We start from the raw sequence: 19,835 nt of genomic DNA on the forward strand, positions 1-19,835 counted from the left end.
TCTTGATACGATCAAATTATATTAAGATTAAATCGTTTTGAATATACAACTTTTGTATTTTTTGCAAAATCGTATACATAAATCTAGATTCAGTTAATATAAAATTTATCTGTACTTTAGAGCAGAATATCATTTAATATTATCTTGCATTTCTAAAGTACGATTTATCAAAAGCCTTCTCTTTTTAATCGATCAAAGCTGAAATGCTATTCCCGCCTTGATATTCTTGTTAAAGGAAAATTATTTCAGGATTCGCCAGGGAATACTGTCACGTGCATTGAACGCGGCTATTTTATCGAACGTCTCGTATAGGCCAGCGCAGGCAGTAAACGCAAGCGCGTAATCCCAGGATTTGAAGCTCCGAACCGGCGCGGTTACCAAACCGAAACGACCGGCGCATACTAATGGTCTTCTCCTTCCCGAAACACGTCGGGCACACGTTTCGCGTTGTCTCGTATGGCCGTAGTTTTCGATAGCGGTATAAATTCCAGCAATATTGAGACCGAACACAAAAATTAGTCGGGACTTTTTAATGGCCGATGAAACGCTGCATTTTATAATAGCTTTGCCTCACAAAAGCAGTTAATTCTTATTTTTATTTAGAGCCGCATAATTATTAAATGTAAACGAACATAACAAAAGGAAATAATTTATATTAATAATCGAGTAATTTAATTTTCATATCTAAATAATCTCTGATAAAAAATTCAAAGAAATCAAATAATAATTTTTTTGAATTCAATGGATAAAATCTTTTACGGTGATTAAATGATATTCTCCATGTAATCCTAAACAGTAACCAAATATACCGATCCTAAAATAGTAAAGCATAAAAATATACCATCATCCACAATAAAAATATGTGGAATTTTCAATATTTATTTTCCTTTTATTTGGTTTTTTTGGCGTACATGTCAATTGGCTAGCTTTCTGTGCAATTGCTACGTGCAGTATATAAGTGCATGGCATTTTTGGAGTTTTATATGAAATATAAATATCTAAAAAAAATCTCTTGATATATTGAATCGTTTTATATAACCATTGTATTTTTCACGAAGTCGGATACGTAAATCACTCTTTTTTATACTAAATTTTCTCTCAAAATGCGTTAATCTCGTTATTTATTTTCCAAACTTTCTATCCTTCTCATTCTTCCGTTCTGCTTTACCACATTTTCACGTAAAATATACACAAATGCAAACGATTAAAGGCAACGCAGCTTTTCGGTCTCTCTGCAGGAGAAACGCTTCATGCGACGGACATGCGCAATATTTCGTAGTTCATACAAGCACCGCAGTGGCAACACAAATGTACAGGGTGTCAATAATTTAGTTTTTCTTTCGAAAAATGCCATTTATTCCAACATCATGGCAGCGAATTTTCAAATTACGAGCGATCGAAAACAAAGTATGAGCAAATTGAAATTCAAACATATATGTATAAGCAGATAAAAGTCCTGTTCTTTTAATTTCAATAAAACGATAACGGAATATTAATTGAAAAAGTTCAAATTTAAAATTAAAAAAAAAAAATAAAAAATAAAAGAAAGTAAAATTTTTACTTAGTAAAAGCACAGCAGATTTTTTCGAAGAATAATTCCTAGCCCAAAGAAAATACATAATGATATTTGAGACACTCTGTATATAAACGCAATATTACTAGATGGTCACTCTTACGAAAACCACAGGCGACATACCAATAGCCGCGCTCACACATTTCCCGAATTAATTTTCCAGAAAATACACGCTATTCTCGCCCAAAGGCCATTAATTAAATGCAACATAAAATGACATGCGCTTTTAATGTCTATTCTACAGACACCATCCCAAAATGAAGCTTATTATCCTTTATGAGTATTCTTTTTGATAAATTTTTGATAAATTTGGTTTTAAATAATTCATAAATCATCATGCACAGTATCATACATTATTTTTTTTTACAAATTTAAAATAAAATTTTCTGTTCGTCACATTTTAATTTTTAATATTTATTATTTGAATAATTTAAATGCCAAGTTCATTTTATCTTGTTTTTTTTTTTTTAATTAAAAAATTCTTCCTAACTCAACCGATTACATATATAATTAAGATATTTATAATTTTAATAATTATTTTAATAATATTAATAATTTTCCAAAACGATTCTCACACATACATATACATATTTATATCAATTAGTTTGTACAGAAGACAAGTTCTTGAATAACTAATAACTACTTTATGCAACCAGTCAATAACAAAGCTTGGTACCTAATCGTAGAATAATAACAGTGTGTTAAATATCCCGGCAGGACTTTAATGTAAATTCGAAATCGTCCTTACGAAATACCAGTGGACTCGCGGAACGCGAGCTTTCCTTAATTAAATACGAGTTGGTCGACGAACAATTTCCCTCGACTACATCGGTTTTGCATTGCAAATCGCAGCCTCTGACAAATCTCGAGATTTGCATAAGTATAAAAATAACGAGCGGCAATGGCGCTCAGACTCAAACCGGTGAATCCCGAGACGATCTGCGAAAAAGGGTCGACGGTACTCCCAACGTCCTAAAATTTAGATTCGTGAAATAAACTTCGTGTTCCCAACCCTCTTCCCCGGCCTTCGGCGTTAATTAAACATCAATAAAAATCGAGTGCTCCCTGTCGATATTTGGAACGGTTTCATTTACTATTTATGACGATTAATAGTCTTCGATGTGACGTGTCCGTACAATTTTATGATTCTCATATCATTCAAAATGTATTTAAAAGAAAGAATAACAATACTCTGTCATTACTCTGTCAAATATTTCAATGATGAATATTGTATTCGTTCTCAAGTATATTACAAAATATCTGTTTAATGTTTTTACTTAAGCTTAAATTGAGATGGTATGTACTTCAAGAAATGTGTATTTATTCAATAAAACATTTTCTTAAACTAGCTTTCTTTTCTATGCAATATTTCCTTTTCATCATACCAATTTTACGTCGATGCAACTACAGTATTCGATATATAAGAGAAGGTTATCGACATGGTATAAACAATCATAAAGGGTTAATTCGCGTTTCGAAAATGAAGCTCGCGTATATAACGCGAGAAGCAATTATTTCTCGGTCATGGAGAGAGTTACGGCACGTTGCATATTGCCGGAGGGATAGGAAAGAGTAAGCGAGTCGGCGAAAATACGTTCCGGCGTCCGAAAGGGGGAAAGCGAACGACAACCGCATCTCATCCGGCATTCGGTCGGAAACCCGTTTAATTCCCGCGCAATTGAAGGCAATTAATTTTCTTATTCGAAATAAAAATCTACTGCGCGTGCATTGTACGCGAATTCTACGCGCTATGTTCGGAAATATATCCAATGCCGAAATTAATTAAAAACGTTTGAGTTTAACGGTATGTTTAACGATATTTTTACCTATCTCTATTTGTTACATCAATCACAAAATAAATGCAAATAATTAATTATAAATAAAAATAAAAATAAATAAATATATATAATGTGTATAAAAATTGTAAATAATTTATTGCATTATAAAGTTTTATTTATTCTACTTAATACTTCTCTTCAGCAATATCGATTCTACAACAAAACTTTCTTCGAAGTATCGATATCATTCAACTCTTATCGAGAGACTCCTCGATCGCGCGATAAATCATACAAATTCTCGAAATTACATCACTAAAGTTTCCGTTTACGGACGGAGTCTCGACACGATGCAAAAATACATGGACATTTTTCGCAGTCAATTATAAGCCGACGTCCGAGATAGAACGACACGCGCGCAGCGACAAAGTGACAGCTGTCGATGTCGTTGCGATTTAGATGTAATGGAATGTCTCTGTCTCGCTCTCTCTCTCTCTCGACGAGATTTCATCTCGATCTCTCAGAACGACACGTGTTCTATGATTCTCGTCGCGGTGAAAAAAATTCGTGCGGGATAACCGGCCGATCGATTTTGCGACGGAAATAAACGACGGCGCGGCATGGCTCGATACCGACAACGATTTAGTACGAATTTATTCTCGTACGGGGACGCAAAACACCGGTCGAATCAATAAGGAAACTCACGATGCGCCTCGAGAGAGCTCCTCGACCTATTCTGTCTCAACATGAACCAATTTCTGGAAAGTGCGAATGCGAACGAAAACGAAGAAAATAAAAAAAACGGCTTACTCAATTCATGTCGCGGAAAAAAACTCGCTAGTGGAAAGAGATAAATGTATAATAGAATCATATATTTATATATATATATATATATATATATATGTAGAAAATGTATGATACTTAAAATTATCTTTCAATATATTACTTACATAATATACCCATGAGAAAGGCTTCATAAAAATATGCGAGTTTAATTTTAATGACTCTGACAAATCAATTTTATTTATAATAAATTGAGTGAAGAATATAATTATGTTATTTACTTGTGTATACATATTACAGCTTTATTAACAATCTTTTTCATTGTAGCGCTTACAAATCACAAAACATTGATATTTCAATCTCTCTTTTTGTTTAAAATAAAGTAAAATTACCAGAAAAAATGACGTTAAAAATAAAATCAATTATTGGACATCTTTTTTGTATATGATTATTTAAACATGGAATACATAGTTTTACAACAATAAAAAAAGCGCATATTATCATCTATCTCATTTATAAAACAATAAAGGAACTGAATATCTGATACCTTTATATCTAAAATATTCTATAGATAATTTTTATTATAAAATTATTCATCTAATATGAAGTATAAATTATCTTCACATAACTCTTAGAAATCAATAATTATAGTTTAATAAATCGCATTACTGGAATATAGTGACATAGATACTTGGAACAAAAGAAAAACTTTTTAATTTTAAATATAAGAGCTTTAACGTAATATTTTCATGCCAATCAAAGCGATAAGTTTGCTTCAACGTAATCATCGTTAGCATAGTTTACGCTAATGATCGAGCAGGTTAATTATACAGCAGACGGATTATTTAATAATCCTCGATCATTAAAAAGCTATTATGTGTCGATATACTGTGCTATATGTCAAAATTTATATCAATAATAGGTCGTTTAAAAATTGTTTAACACATCTGACAATCTCCAAATTAATTTGATCTCATACAGTTTAAATTATTGTATTAATAACATTCAGTCATATAAATAAGAAATATTAAGATAGATGATAATATGCGCTTTTTAATTGGTTGTTGTAAAAAAAATGAAGAAAAAATATCAGAATGAAAAGTTTTCTCCTTTTTGCTTTTGAATTTATTATTATATCTCAGTCGTCTCAATATCTTTCTTTAATAATTAAATTCTCGTTTTCTCTTAATTAAACACTTGTGAAAATTAAAGCACTTTTCTTGATTAAGTATTTCTAAAAAAATAACAAATTATATCTTTGTAATAAAAAATGTTGCGTCGCGCAAATCTGATTATTTTAAATCATATTTCATTTCTGCTTTTAAATTAATCCTCGCCTTTTGCGGAAGAGCGTAATTATAATAGAACAATATAATGCTTACAATTAATACTTGTGTTTCATCACCATTATTAGCTTGTAAACGAACAATTTTCGAGCCTAAAAAACGCGGTCAAGGAAATCAATCGGGCCAGTTGACTGTTGATGTCAAAACGAATCCGCCTACAATTTTTTACCCCGGGAAGATGGAATGAAGGGTTGAGGTTTGTCGGGCAAAAGAGAGAGAGAGAAAAGAGAAGGAAAGAAGAAACGCGAGAAAACGCGACCAAAAAGGGGTCGAGAAAAGGGCGAGCAGCAGCTTCACGAAATTCGGCAGAGGAGAGCGACGACGAGGAACTTCCGTCATAAATCAAACGACCCTCCTACGAATTTCGCGGGGTTGGCCCTTTTCTCTCGGCTCTCGAGGGCGAGAGAGAAAGGACGAAAGAGAGAGAGAGAGAGAGAAAAGGACGTTTCTCCCTTTTTCCCAGGCGCCCAAATCGGAGCATTACGAGCTTGCAAGGATGGATCGATAAAGGCTCACACTAAACATTGCCCGAATTCCGCAAATATCGCGTTTTCAGGCGCAAAATTCAGAGTCAATTAAACGGAACACCCGGTACGATCGTGTCGAGCGAAAAATGAATGTTCACCCACATAAAAGAACTTTATCATAAATTTTTGCGCGATCAAAGTTTAGACGAATATGAATTGTGATATATTTCATAATTAAAAGTTATAGTTCGAGAATCGAGCATTAATGGAAAAAAAAAAAAGGATGCGCAAAATCTCACCTGCACCTGTAAAAACAATTCAGAATTCTAAAATCAATCAAATCATATGAACATACATCACAGCACATATAGATTACAGTTGTGACGTGACACGAATGTGGACCTTTAAATTACGGATGCAAAATGAAACTTCGCGAGCACCACCCACGGTCTAAATGTGATCATGAAAATTTACGTATCTCGCCTGGAAGAAATGTTCATGAAGCGCGTTGTGTGTGTGTGCAAGCTATTATTAAAACACAGTTTAATTAAGACGGAAGACAAACCAAAAAACGATAAGGAAAATATATTGATCATAATAGCATCAAGCCATAAAACTCGATTCCACCAGCAATCCGGCACGTATCTAGCTATGCCCATATTAATAGCCATACAACACACTCACGTACACGCAACAAACACGCATTTCGAGGGCACGTTCAACTATGAAGATATCTTAACACCGATCTGCCGAATGTTTGCAGAGAATGAGGAAAATTAATGTAATAATATAGGGCAACGGTGCGAGAGATCTACCTCGGGTCGTTTATGTCCCCATGGCACGTGATCCTGCGCCGAGAACCGGGCTATTCAACCGCGCCTTTATGGCTTCGGGGAGCCCTGACCATCCGAATTGTGTTCGGAGCGGGGACGCCCTGCTATATTAACTAATTTGAAGATATATTACGCTTGTTTTTACGTGCATGTGAAAAATAACAGAAAAATATAAAAATGTAATATATATCTATTTATAGCAATATCCTTTGTTAAAGAAAAATTAAAGTCATTTTCTTCTTTATAAAATGCGCGATAATTTTATAAATATTATAACGATAGTATATAAAAATAATGATATCAGAGATATTATTGATATAAGAGATAGAGCAAACTTTTCATAAAACTTTATAAAAACTTTTTTTTAAATTTATAATTTATTATTTATCCATTCTGTATCACATAAACAAAAAAAAATTATTAGAATTATAATCTGATAGTTATGGATTACACTTTGTACATACATGATCTCGTTATATAAATCTAATTAAATATTTATCGTAAATAATTTGCTATTTATCGTTTTTTTTCTGTTATTATTTAGACAAATAACAAAAATTACGTGATTTCTGTGACATCTGAAAATTTGAGATATTTATCTCTGTTTTATTGAAGTCTCGTCAGTGAATAAATCATCCACTTATCTCGCAATTTTCGCGCGAACAGCGCCGTTAGGCCTCATTAAATTACCTCGTTAACCTCTGTCGCTATGAAAACGTTCTCTGTATAAAGCGCGTTATGCGATCTCAAGAATTAATCTCAAATTAAACGTAACCTCGGAACCTCGCCCGCGTCTGCCCGACAAGAGATACGCTGCTCGGACGTTAGCCGTTGGCGAGAATGAGAGAGAAAGAGAGAGTTCTTGTAATCCGCTTCCGTTATGAAACTAATGTCGCGCAAGGGTAGTTTCCACACTGATATTATTAACTCCCTTGCGCACGATGGATAAGTCGAAACGATCCCTCTTTCGCGCATGGCGTATAATTTTCTGGTCACGTGTACCGATTTTAGAGATGTTGACTGAATGGTGGAGAGGCTGAGATTACTGCGGATTTGTAAAATTATATTACACGAACGACGTACGATTTAGTTATCTTTCTGAGTACACGGTACACAGTAGAAATAGATATGTAAAACGTAATTTAAAATTAATAGATTAAACTCTGTTTGTTAGAGATTTACATGTTAGCTTATTATTCTTGATTACGTTATATGTAATAATTTTTTTTTGAATAAAATAGAAATGGAATAACACATTAATATAGATATTTTAAGAAAATATTTTAATGTAGATATATTTAACAAAATATTTTAATTTTAATGACGCGCGTGATAAAATAATTGATAAAGTTCTTAAAACTTTTTAATTTAGAAAGAAAATTGTACAACTATATCGACATTTCCATTAAGAGAAAAAAAAAAAAAAAAAATTGATTACAGCTCCGTTAAAAAAGAGAATTTTCTATAATAGATATATCTATATTTAGAGAGCGAGGATATATTATAAAAATTATTTTTATCTTCTATATATTGCTATATATTTTATGTAATATAAATTAACAAGAAATTATATATATATATATAGAAAAGATTAGATAGATAAAAATCTCAACGTGGAAAAACGTTTGCGAATTACGAAGAACTAATAACGGCGTTCGCGTTGGAAAACACGGAGGCGCGAGAGATAAAATGCTCGCTGTAGCCAAAACAATTTTATTTTTGCGCTCGACGAGCGTCATTTAATTAAGTAAATGGACCGAGCATGGCACTTTTGCGACGATGTGATACTCAAAGCTTTATCTCTAGTACAGAAATTAATTAACTGTCATTTGTCGGTCTTCTAATCGGCGTAGCGCGAACAGATACGCGACGTTGTTCCAGCCAAGTGAACAAATCTTCTTTATGAAAAGAAAAAACCAATGCGGCGAATCGGCGTCTTAATCGGTTATTCCAACAGGAGACTAAAATTTTCATCTCGCGGCTCTCGAAACTAAATTAATGGCCAATCGATACGTCTCGACTACTAGTACGCTTATAATATACCAACCACAAAATTCTCAGCCGCTAATACAAATTTATCTCACCGGTTATGATGTGTACGACCATTATTATATTCGATTTTATGTTATTTTATTCATCATTGATCTTAAAAATTATTGAATATTGATTACTATTTCTTTTTGCGATATCTTTTTTAGATTATCTATATTTTCCTGGAGAAAGAAAATTCGAAACTATCAACTGCAAATAATCAGTAATAAATATTAAAGATATCAAGAATAAAAATTGATTTGGAAAATATTAAAATGCATTAAAAATATTTCAATACCTAGTAATTTTTTTTGGCAATATTAATTTTTCTTGAAAAACAAATGGTTCAGAATCTTTTTTATGATATATTTTAAGATAACATATGGTAAAACCGTATAAGTTTTTCATTTTTTTGAATCTTTTTTCATACTTGTTAAGAGGAAGAAATAATGTGTATACCTATATTATCAACTTCCATAATATATCAAGAAGTTCATTAAAGATTAATTAATTAGCGTTAATCAATGTCGAGACGTAACCGAGCTTCGAAATCTCCCATGAAACTGAAAGTGACGCGAAATAATATAGTCGAAAGTAAACGCGTCGTCTGGATGTGTACGCATAATTCTCGATCGTGTTACGTAGCCAATCCGTAACTACGCGTGTCCACGCTCGTAACGGTGAAAATCACGCGCAATTAGACACGAGTTACCGCAGGACGCAATGTGCGTGATTTAACATTTCTGTACAAACGCGCCATCGTATTAATCAACGTCTAATACGCGACCGATTGCGATACGGCCTCGATATAAATTGCAATACCCTCTCCTCTTCCGCGCCTATTACATTCTATTCATTCTATTGTTGCTTAATATTGACATACTTTTAGAAAATTAATCCTAGATCGCAATTAAACAGCCTTTTGTCGTACTTTTTTATGCCGCTGTATTATACGCATTACTATATTAATTAAATTTGTCTCAGCGTAAAAAAATTCTATAAATACGATTGTCGCGTAAATATGTGTGATTGTGTCTATTTATACTGTATAATACAAATATGTGATAAATTTATTTCTGAAAAATTAATTCTAAATTCTATACAGGGCTTATTCGCAAGTAAGTGTATTTTTTCAAGGGATGATGATATCTTCGTTAATATTATATATCTCTGTGTACTCGGTGTACTTTCCATCTCTTTTTTCAATGTATTATTGAGATTATATTTCCGCGTTAAATGTAACTTTGTATGCATTCACATTTAAATTAAGATACAAAGATCATATATAATAAACAGACTTTTTTACAGATATCTTTTTAAAAAGGATTCGCGTATAATCTTTCTTCAGCTTCTCCAGATTTTGCTTTCTACTTGTCGCTCGAGATACTAGGGGAGAATTTCAATCGCTCACCATGAAATATTCTCGCTTACTCGGAATATCGCGCGGCCTGCCTAACCGATTACTAGAGCGCGAACTAGGAAGCGGTTAGGCTCGGTCAGAGCGCGGCCGGCGGATTATTAAATTTAATACGGCCAATTACTCGAAGAGAGCGACGAGAGCTAATAGCCGTGGACGATGGAGTCGCGATCCTTAAGGCCCGCCGAAGAAATCGCGGCACGGCGACACAGAGGGTGGCGCGGCGGTCCCTAATGACGCCGTTAAATCAAACGGTCGTGCCATTATTAACTGCGGACAGATCTAACGGCGGACGAGCGCGAGAAATGCCAGCTCGAGTGGTAGCCGAGAATAAGCGCTCTCGTGTCGGTTAAGCTGACAGTTGCGAAATTATTCGGACGCCACGAAGAAGGTGGCCGGCTTTTGCTCAGATACTGTGCAAAGATATGCGAAATTTCGCGAAGGCATTCGTAATTGCTACGAGCGATGGACATTGCGACTGAAACATAGTGGCAAGAAACTGGCGACTTCTTCGTCAGTTGTATGCGTTTCATAATCAATATGTTTCCGTGTGAAAAATAACAAGTAGTCGTAATAAAGTCAATTGAAATACAATTTTTTTTATAATATTAGAATATTTTATTCACAGAGTTATGTTCGCGCAGAAATATTTTTTTTTTTACATTTATTTCGTAAATAAAATAAATTCAAAATTGAGTTATATCGCAGGAGCGATTATTGTAAGAAATATTTTGATATTGGAGTAATAATTTTTTTATGAATAACTTTTCTTTTCTTATTACTTCAGTTTCTTTTCTTGTTATGTTACTTCGTATCACCGTGCATCCGGAATCATCCAAAGCAATTAAATAGCACAAATAGTTAATATGTCTTTTAATGTTTTGAATCGTTTAAAGTATTTTTCGAAAGTGTATTAATATAATGGCAAATGAACATTCGCAATTTTAATATTAATTTTCTGCCGATAAAATTGCCAATAACTCCAAAACTAGAGCAGAAAGTTAACAATTAATTAGCAGCAATGGTATCATTAATCTCAACTTGATTTGCCTAATATCAAGAATAAAAAATTAATTAAAATGTCAAATCAGTGACAAATATTATATCGACATTATAATGCGTGTTCATCTCCTCCGACCGTGAAACTCCGGACAAGCGAAACCCGGCCATTCCCAGACATCCCTTCTTCCTGCCAAGCGCTCTCGATGGCGCCAAGAGCACCGCTGACATTTCGGTCACGTGATATTTTGTCGAAAGGAAGGGCTGGAGCGTTGACAAACTTTTGTGCACAATCGAGGGGAAAAATTGCTATGCAAAGAAGGAAGGGAGGAAAATAGGAGAAGGATATATAATATTTTAGTTTTACATATTAGATAAATTAAAAAATTACAAAAGTCTTGATCTTATATATGAATTTGATTGATAAAAGTATCCCAAGGAATTTCTATTAAAAATTCTGTCTGTAATAGCAATTATTTCATAATTAGTCGGTATTGATCTAACTATTGCCTTCCCTTGATACTTAAAAATCTTGTTATTATTTTTAACAATCCTTCAAAGTTTTTGGACAAACTTTAGTGATTTGATATAAAAATATCTAGTTATATAAGAGGAGTTCGAAGGATGTTGGAAAACCGCTGCTTTAGAAGTAGTTTTCATTTCTATACATTTCAGCTCACAAACGAGTAGCTCAAGAAGGCTTCCTATAATGTTACGCAAGCAGGAGAAAGAAAAAGATAGAGAAAATGCGCGAGCTTAGATCTGCTTTCAAAGTAAACACATTAACGATCGCTTTTTTCGCGTACGCGTAGGATGTTCCGAAAGTCGCACATTTTCTTTCAAAACGAGCCTAATTAAAAAGAATAACTATTACTTTCACGTAAAAGCATCAACGGTTTCGAAGTTAGAGTCGTATTTATAACCAGCTTTCTCAGAAAGCAGGAATTCCTTATTTCAAGTCTTTTGTATATAACGGAGATAAGAAATTCTCTCACTGTTCAAACAACGACTATAAATACAGAGTTCATTTAACGCTAAAAGTGCATATTTGCCTGAGAACTTTGAGAAGGATAATATGGTAGATTTTAAATAAGATTTCGAGAGAAACGGCAAGCTGAATCTCGACAGATCAAGACAGATCAGTTGGCGTTTCTCGCGCGACAAGACGTACACATTATATTACCGCGTGCACACACGTTGCATACTGATGTCGGAATGCCAGGAATGCGACTAACAACCCAAGCTGGTGCACTCCCTGGTCAGGTAATTACCTGCATTACACCTCGTGAAATGGCAGAGAATGCTCGTTATAGACCCGAGAATCGCTAATAACGTTGATTAGATTCCAAATGTATGCGGAGTATATTAAATATATTACTCGATATACGTGAGATTAAAATTTATCTTTCTTCGATAATCTGTCTTCCGAGCCGCTTGAAATGAACAGATATTGCTTAAGCTGTTACATCCCGTTTCGCATTAAGAAATTAATTAATCAAAGATATAATACATCTATCAATTTTTTTATCAGAGAAACTTTCCTTTTAATTTTTAAAAGTTACCAATTTAATAATATTCTTGCAAATATAAGTGTATATATATATATATAGAAATATCGCAAAAATTACTATAAATGTTATTATTAATTGAAAAATTCGGGGTCACAATGATTTAAGCTGTTTTCTTTCTTCCTAAAAATCAAAGAAATTTAATATTCTCAAATAAAAGTAATATTCTCAAATTTTCCAGTTTACCTACAAATATGAGTTCGACTTTTTTCAATCTCAAACATTAATTTTCTCGACGTCTTAAAAAAAAATTTTGAATCGTTACTGTAATAAATGCGTCAAATGACATATTACAATATAATGTTATTAGCGATTATTAATACTTCAGTGTTACGCAACATGTGTACAGATATTCGTTATGCAGTATTAATCGCGAGCTTTTCATCAATAAAACAAGTAATTTCATCACTCGATTTGCACGGCTTCCATTATCGAGAGATTGGATTCATTGGTTCGGCACGCGAATCTTTTACTCGCGCGGCCGGCCGTTTCTGGTTAAATTCTAGAACTGTTTATACGCCTTTACGATCAAATGCGTAAACGCCGTGTAAACCGTTGCCAAAAGAGCGTGGTTACAACGCGCTTGCGTTCTTTCGCATCGATACGCTTTTACATTAGTAAGTATATTTACCGCACGAACCGTATTCCCGAGAGAGTCGACTTCGTTCAAAAACACGATGAAATTACGTAACACTATTTATGTATCTGCATTTTCAGGCACTGCCACGTCTTTGTAAGCAAACGAGAGTTTTCACGAGTGTCACTGTTCAACGTGACAAGGATTTACCGTACAAATTTAAAACTCATAACGAAGAATAAGCAAAAAAAGAAAAAAAAATTATAAAGAATATATAAAAAATAAAGAAATGAAGTTGGTTTTTAATATGTTAGTAATAGATTCTTTAATTGATAATATTACTGCTTTTTAGATTAAAATGTATTTGTGTTTGGATATCTGTCAATTATTAAGTTTGATTTGGCGCACAATTATTTTATTTAATTCTGTATATTAATTATTTGCATTAATTTAAAATGTCTGTTAATTATTATATTTAAATTTGCATATTATTCATTATTGAATTCATCATTTATTATTAATATCATTTACTATTAAATTTGAAAAGTAATCAATTGTTGTGTGTAATGTATAATTTACAAATAAATACAGAACAATAGCGCAATAAATTTCTAGTTATTAATATATTTTTACGTTTAATATCATTGGCAAAAAAAAGATTTTCTTTGAAATTTTTTGGTATATTGATAATCGAAAATGTTTGACATTTTGGTCGCCACAATCAATTATTGTAAACATCTATTATTAGAAAAAAATAAACAAAGAATTACTTTGAATTTCAAAATGTTTGTTTACGCAATAGACTTACTTTCACTGAATATTTAAGTCTTTACGTACATACAGAGAAATAAAATTAAATAAAATTATAAAATATCTATACTATTTCTTCACCATTACTATAAAAAAAAGATATACTAATAAAAAATTCAAAAAAAAAAAATAAAACAAATATGTATCTAAAAACATACATGAAAAGTTGTCACGAAATGCTTCACGTTATTTTTTTACAATGTGTCATATATATTCTCCGTGAATAAAAAAAAGTAAAATTCCTCTTCACAATTTTTACATTCACGTTCGGCTAAAATATATGATTCGATTGAACGTTGTCCACGAAAAAAAACTTCAATTTGCGCAAAATTCTCTTTCACAATTCATCGACACAATCGCAAATAATTGTAGTTTAATATAAAGCGATTGATTTAAAACTCTTCATAAAATAACGTTCAAAAAAAAAAAAATCCGAACACCAAGATATATGAATCGGAATTCTCACAGTGACAGCGACCGAAAATCGCATAGTAGAGAGAGTCGACGAGCCATCTTACCTCGTAAATATCGATCCCGCGTCGACTTCTCGCGGGGGCGGATAGGACGGGGTGGCGGCACGAGTTGGCAGGGGTTGCAGGACGGTCGAGCACGGGCGGGCAAGGCAGGTACAAAGTTCGCCGTTCGCGGCGAACGTGGTCCACAGCGCAGTAGTAGAGGGCTTGCACTCGTCGGGCCGCGCGCGAGACTCTGTGGCAGCTGACGTGAAAAAGAGAACGATGCGCGCGGATATGATAAGAGAGGAAAAAATCTCTTTCTCGCGCGAGTGTCACTCTCCTTGAATATATATTCGCTATGTTCTCTCACTCATTTGAATACACACACATATGCACTATATAATTTATCGTCCGCAGCGTTACGCGAGTCTTACCGCATCGGATATCAATCGCTGCGCTGCCACTTTAATCTATATATACACACACTGTGCACAATCCGTACGTGGGCGAATTCAGCCGTATCAAGGGATTGAGACACGATGTAATCTTTAACGCGGATTTTTTTTGCGAACTTGATTCGAAATAATCTCAAAATGTCATAGGATTACGTATATCTTCTTGTGCTAATCCACATTCGGTAATCTCTACCGACGTGTAAGATATTCGGCGAGAAATCGGGAACTAGTTCCGAACGAATTCCGCGTCGAGGGTTTCGTGACGAAGGTCGCCGTGTTGAAGTAGCGCGCGAAAAATCTGGTCGTTCCGGCGAGATACATACCACGTGGTCCGAGAACTCGCTCACTTTACGTTTGTTCTCAATCATACAATATAAAATATTCCCTCCGTTCTCCCGGAATCGCGATTAGAGGACGGAAAATATATCTGCGATCGTCAGCCAAAGGCGCGCAGTAAGGATAAGAAAGGACGAGTGTGAACTTGCCGAGAGCCGATTCTTTACACGACGGAGGGAACGGCACGACGCTCGCGTAGATTCGTGCAAGACTGAACGGATCAGGGGAATCAGAGCGTCAGAGGCAAGGTTGGCGCGTGCGCGTACGCGGCCGGCTTCTTCCCCCTCTCTCTGCCACTCCTACGCGGGCGACGGCACGACGCAACTCCAACCACCACCACTGCAAGCTTTACCACCACCACTACCACCACCACTACCTCCATCACCACCACCATCACCACCACCATCACCACCATCATCATCATCATCACCAGCACAGCAGCATCCGTCCAACTGTCTCTTCCATCAGAAAACTAACCTCGGAAACAAGCCGCGATATCTTTTGGAGCGGATTAACTCCTCACGGGTTTTCCGCGATCTTCACTTCCGCATTGACATTTAGACCCGGATTTTCATTCGCATTTCTCTTACACAATCCCTTCACGCTTTCTCTGGGCAATTGCTGTAATCTGTCTCTTATTGTTTACACATATAACAGAAAACTCTCTGATAGATAAATCATATATACACACATAATATGCACGTACATGTAAAATAAAATCATTATTAAAAAATTGTTTTTATTTATATTGTATAACACATTCCATTAACTGAATTATCCTTAATTTCATTCGTTTTATAAAATTCATAAATTTCTTCCTTTTATTTTTGACAAAAACTTGCATTTTTGCCTTTACTTGTTGCCTTTACTACCTGAGTTATTTTTCAATGCGTTTGTTTTCCTTTACGTTTCTCTATTTTTTTTATGGCAAACAAGATTCATGTTATCCTAGGTACTGTGTACATTCGATAACGAATGAGTACTCGATATTCCTGTTCTTCGTCGTCGTCGATGGCGCACAAATGAAAAATGACAATAGAATGCGGTCGCGTCAGATCGCTAAAAATAAACACGCGTCGCGTTATCACACACTGCGTCGTATCGTCCGATACGATTCCAGATTCTCGATGGTCGCATTCCTGCCGAATTATAGCTTGATAAAAATACCACGAAGCATGTATGTAACGCGACACGACGCAACACGCGTCGGCGTGTTTTTATTTATTTATCTCGTCGACGTACGCTACACATATCGATCGATCTCTCGTAAATATTTACATATCCGAAGAATAAAAATCAACTTTCGAATATTTCAACATGGCCTTATCGAGTTTGCCGGAAAATTTTGCGGGAAAATTGCACGCACGATTTTTCCTCACATCGCGACGGAGCACGTGTTTTACGTCGTAATACAGAGTGATTGAAGAGTGCCGGAATATTTCTATAATAGATTCCTCGGCAAACTTAGTCAATTTGTAAAAAAGTATTTTATTAAGGAGTTACATTAATATTATTAAGAATTTTGTACGAAATTTTCGTAAATTAATTATTCATCATTAATTCAATAAGAAATTTTTCCGGGTTGAATCGATATGACTCGGTTGAATATATTATTCATTCTCGAAGAACTGAACCATATAAAAATTTAATTGTTAAATTTTAAATATATATATATATATATATATATATATATATATATATATCAATTTCTCTTTCTCTCACATATTTAAAATATATAAAATTAAGAATTAATTAATAATCTCAATTTTTTTAAATTAACAAAGTAAAATTCGATTTTAAATTTATACTTTAAAATCTGTTAAATATTTTCCGATATTATTGGGACAATATATACATATACACACGATGTAATGCAGGTGCCCTATGTATTACAGTTTTCGCACGATCACTAGATACGACGTATGCGAGACTCCAGTTCTTTTTCGATTGCAACAAGATAAAAATAACGATTTGAATACGTTTGCCTTTCTCTCGTTTCTTTCGACAGGTCGTTCTCTTCGTTGGCGTGTTGCAAGTCTGGCGTTTGATTTTTCCACCTCTTTTACGTCCAGCAATTCTCACACATACAAATAAAACAAATGGATAATATTTGCAACGTGTCGTGCCGCGCCATGTGTTTCGCCTGATTTACATCGGCATTCGGAAAATATTTTTCTGTAGTCTTTGTTTTGATTAAAAAAAATATATATATATATATAATTCATACGTCACTGTATATTTAATACTTATATATTCAGCATTTATTTTCTTAAAAAACTTTAGAAAATTCTCGTGAAAATATAATGAAGACGATGAAATGTAGAAGATCGTGATGCAGTGCTTTTTAAAATCTTATTTTCTTCAATGTTTATGCATATTCTCATTTCTCTTTTTCATATTTTAAAACAAAAATTAATTATAAAATTATATATGTCTCTGTGAAGAACTTTAATGAGAAAAATGTCAACAAACGGTCTTGTGTCTTTTATTTTGACAACCCGTAAGTTGCCACAAGGCTATCAGGCTTACACGTGCAATTCCCGCATAAATTGGAGCATGTTCTACATCTGCACAATCGATTGCCGCAACTCGTTGCACGTGCGATTTGTACTTTACATCGAGCATGCCGGGCGGCAATATTACTCGCGGCTTACAAATGCATGGCTGCGAGCATGTCTTTCCGCTTATGTTAGACGAAATTTTTATTCGAGAATGATACAAGTCAAAATTCAACTCCGAACTCTTTTATAAACATATATTCTTGATATACTAATCTTTTCCCCAGTTACTTTCCACGGATATATATATATATATATATATATTTCAGACTTGAATAACATCATAAGAACATTTATTATAATTAAATATTTTAAGAGTTCAAAAAATATGTATTATATGTATATATATTTTGTGGAGTTCAAATATATATTCTAGTTTAAAATTAAATATTTTTAATTATTATTTTTAGAAGCAATGAGAAAAGGATTTCGATCGCGTCTTGGACCACGGTGAGATTAAAATCGCTCGCTGAATCTATCGATCGTTTGCTAACGCTTGTTAGTAATTTCCGCGCGACCGTATTTTCAGAAGCAGATTTTCAACGAAGCGGCAAATGAAGAACCAAGATCGACGCGGACGATGAGCTTGTAAGACGACCGGTTAAGCCGGGAGGAAAAAGTATCGACCCAGAAAATCGACTCGGCTTTAATGGTGTATCCTCGTAATCGGTTTACTCGAGATCTGTCGCAGTGTTACGATATATGCCGTACATACGTGTTCGTGTCTTGCGCAAACGCACGTGATACGAAATCGCAAATTCGATGATGATTCAGTTATTTTACAACTACGCTTTGAGGAAGAATTTGTGATTAAAAACATTATTTTTTTTTTTAATTATATATCTTAAGAAAAGCTTTTTTCAGCAAAAAAATGGCTTTATCTACTTTTAGAATTATGTAATTGATTCTTATTCTTTTAATCAAAATTTTTATTTATTTATTTAAATTGCACAAATTCGGACAATGTGAATAATCAATATTAGCAGTTTTATTTTTGCGATATACGTCAATTGAATTTTATAATACTTCGCTGATATTATTAATTTTTTTTTTACAATCTCTTTAAACATGTTTTCAAAAATCAATTTTTAAAGCAGAAATTTCATACACACACACACACACACACACACACACACACATTTGCTCACGAGACATAAATGCAGGATCGCCAAGCCACCGGTATGTTAATCTCGCTGTTCTTAATCTTGGCGACATGCGAAATCCCCGGGCGTAAATTAATTGAAGTTAATTAAGTGCAGCAGAGAAATGCGATGCGTTTCGCAGAGATCATTTTAGAAAAGCCGTTGTCACCTTTGAACTCGCCAATAACAAGAGCATGGGCTTCTCCAATGAAGAAATGTCGATTTCGCGCGATAGACAAAAAGAGAGGAGAGAGAGAAAAATGAAATTAATCTCTAAGACATTTCATCCCATCCTCTGCCTGCCCATGTAGTTAATCCGTGCGCGTGCTGGCAGGCAAAACCTTCTTGCAACGATGGTCTGGAGATATCCCCGACGAATCAGAAACGCAATTTCGGTTATCGTCCTTCACGGAAATTCCTTCGCGTGCACGAACGGATGCGAACTTTATGAAATTTCCTCGGTGGAAAAGCGATGATGCTTACACAGAATTATAGCTTCCAGCTCGCCCAACCGAGTATAAGAGTAAATATCCGATCAATATCTTTTTACTTGAAAATATTGAAATTTGAACAAAAGAAAATATTACACATAGAGAATATTGTATACATTGCACATATTATCTTGTTATTAAATTTAATAAATATTTTGTTATTAAATTTTCTTCTCATTAATATCTTCCTTGCTTTCATCATTTAATTTTCGTAAATTT

General features: G+C 34.1%; 1 protein-coding gene and 1 long non-coding RNA gene across 10 annotated transcripts in view; one reads left to right on the forward strand and one right to left on the reverse strand.

Moving 5' to 3' along the window:
* The window catches only part of LOC126858941 (stress-activated protein kinase JNK), a 141,532-nt gene that overhangs the window by 91,474 nt on the left and 30,223 nt on the right, over positions 1 to 19,835 (reverse strand). For 2 of the 9 annotated variants that reach the window (XM_050609750.1, XM_050609723.1), the window contains exon 1: positions 14,698 to 14,844. The exons of the other annotated variants lie outside the window; for them this stretch is intronic. The gene's annotated coding sequence lies outside the window, so the exon portion shown is untranslated. Of the gene's footprint in view, positions 1 to 14,697; positions 14,845 to 19,835 lie in introns of those variants that run through there. 9 annotated transcript variants of the gene reach the window in all.
* Positions 15,408 to 18,778, forward strand: LOC126859318 (uncharacterized). The gene is made up of 3 exons (XR_007688789.1): positions 15,408 to 15,441; positions 18,397 to 18,433; positions 18,519 to 18,778. It is a non-coding gene; the product is annotated as an uncharacterized LOC126859318 (long non-coding RNA).

Source organism: Cataglyphis hispanica, chromosome 1, assembly GCF_021464435.1.
Source record: "Cataglyphis hispanica isolate Lineage 1 chromosome 1, ULB_Chis1_1.0, whole genome shotgun sequence".
Lineage (NCBI taxonomy): Eukaryota > Metazoa > Arthropoda > Insecta > Hymenoptera > Formicidae > Cataglyphis > Cataglyphis hispanica.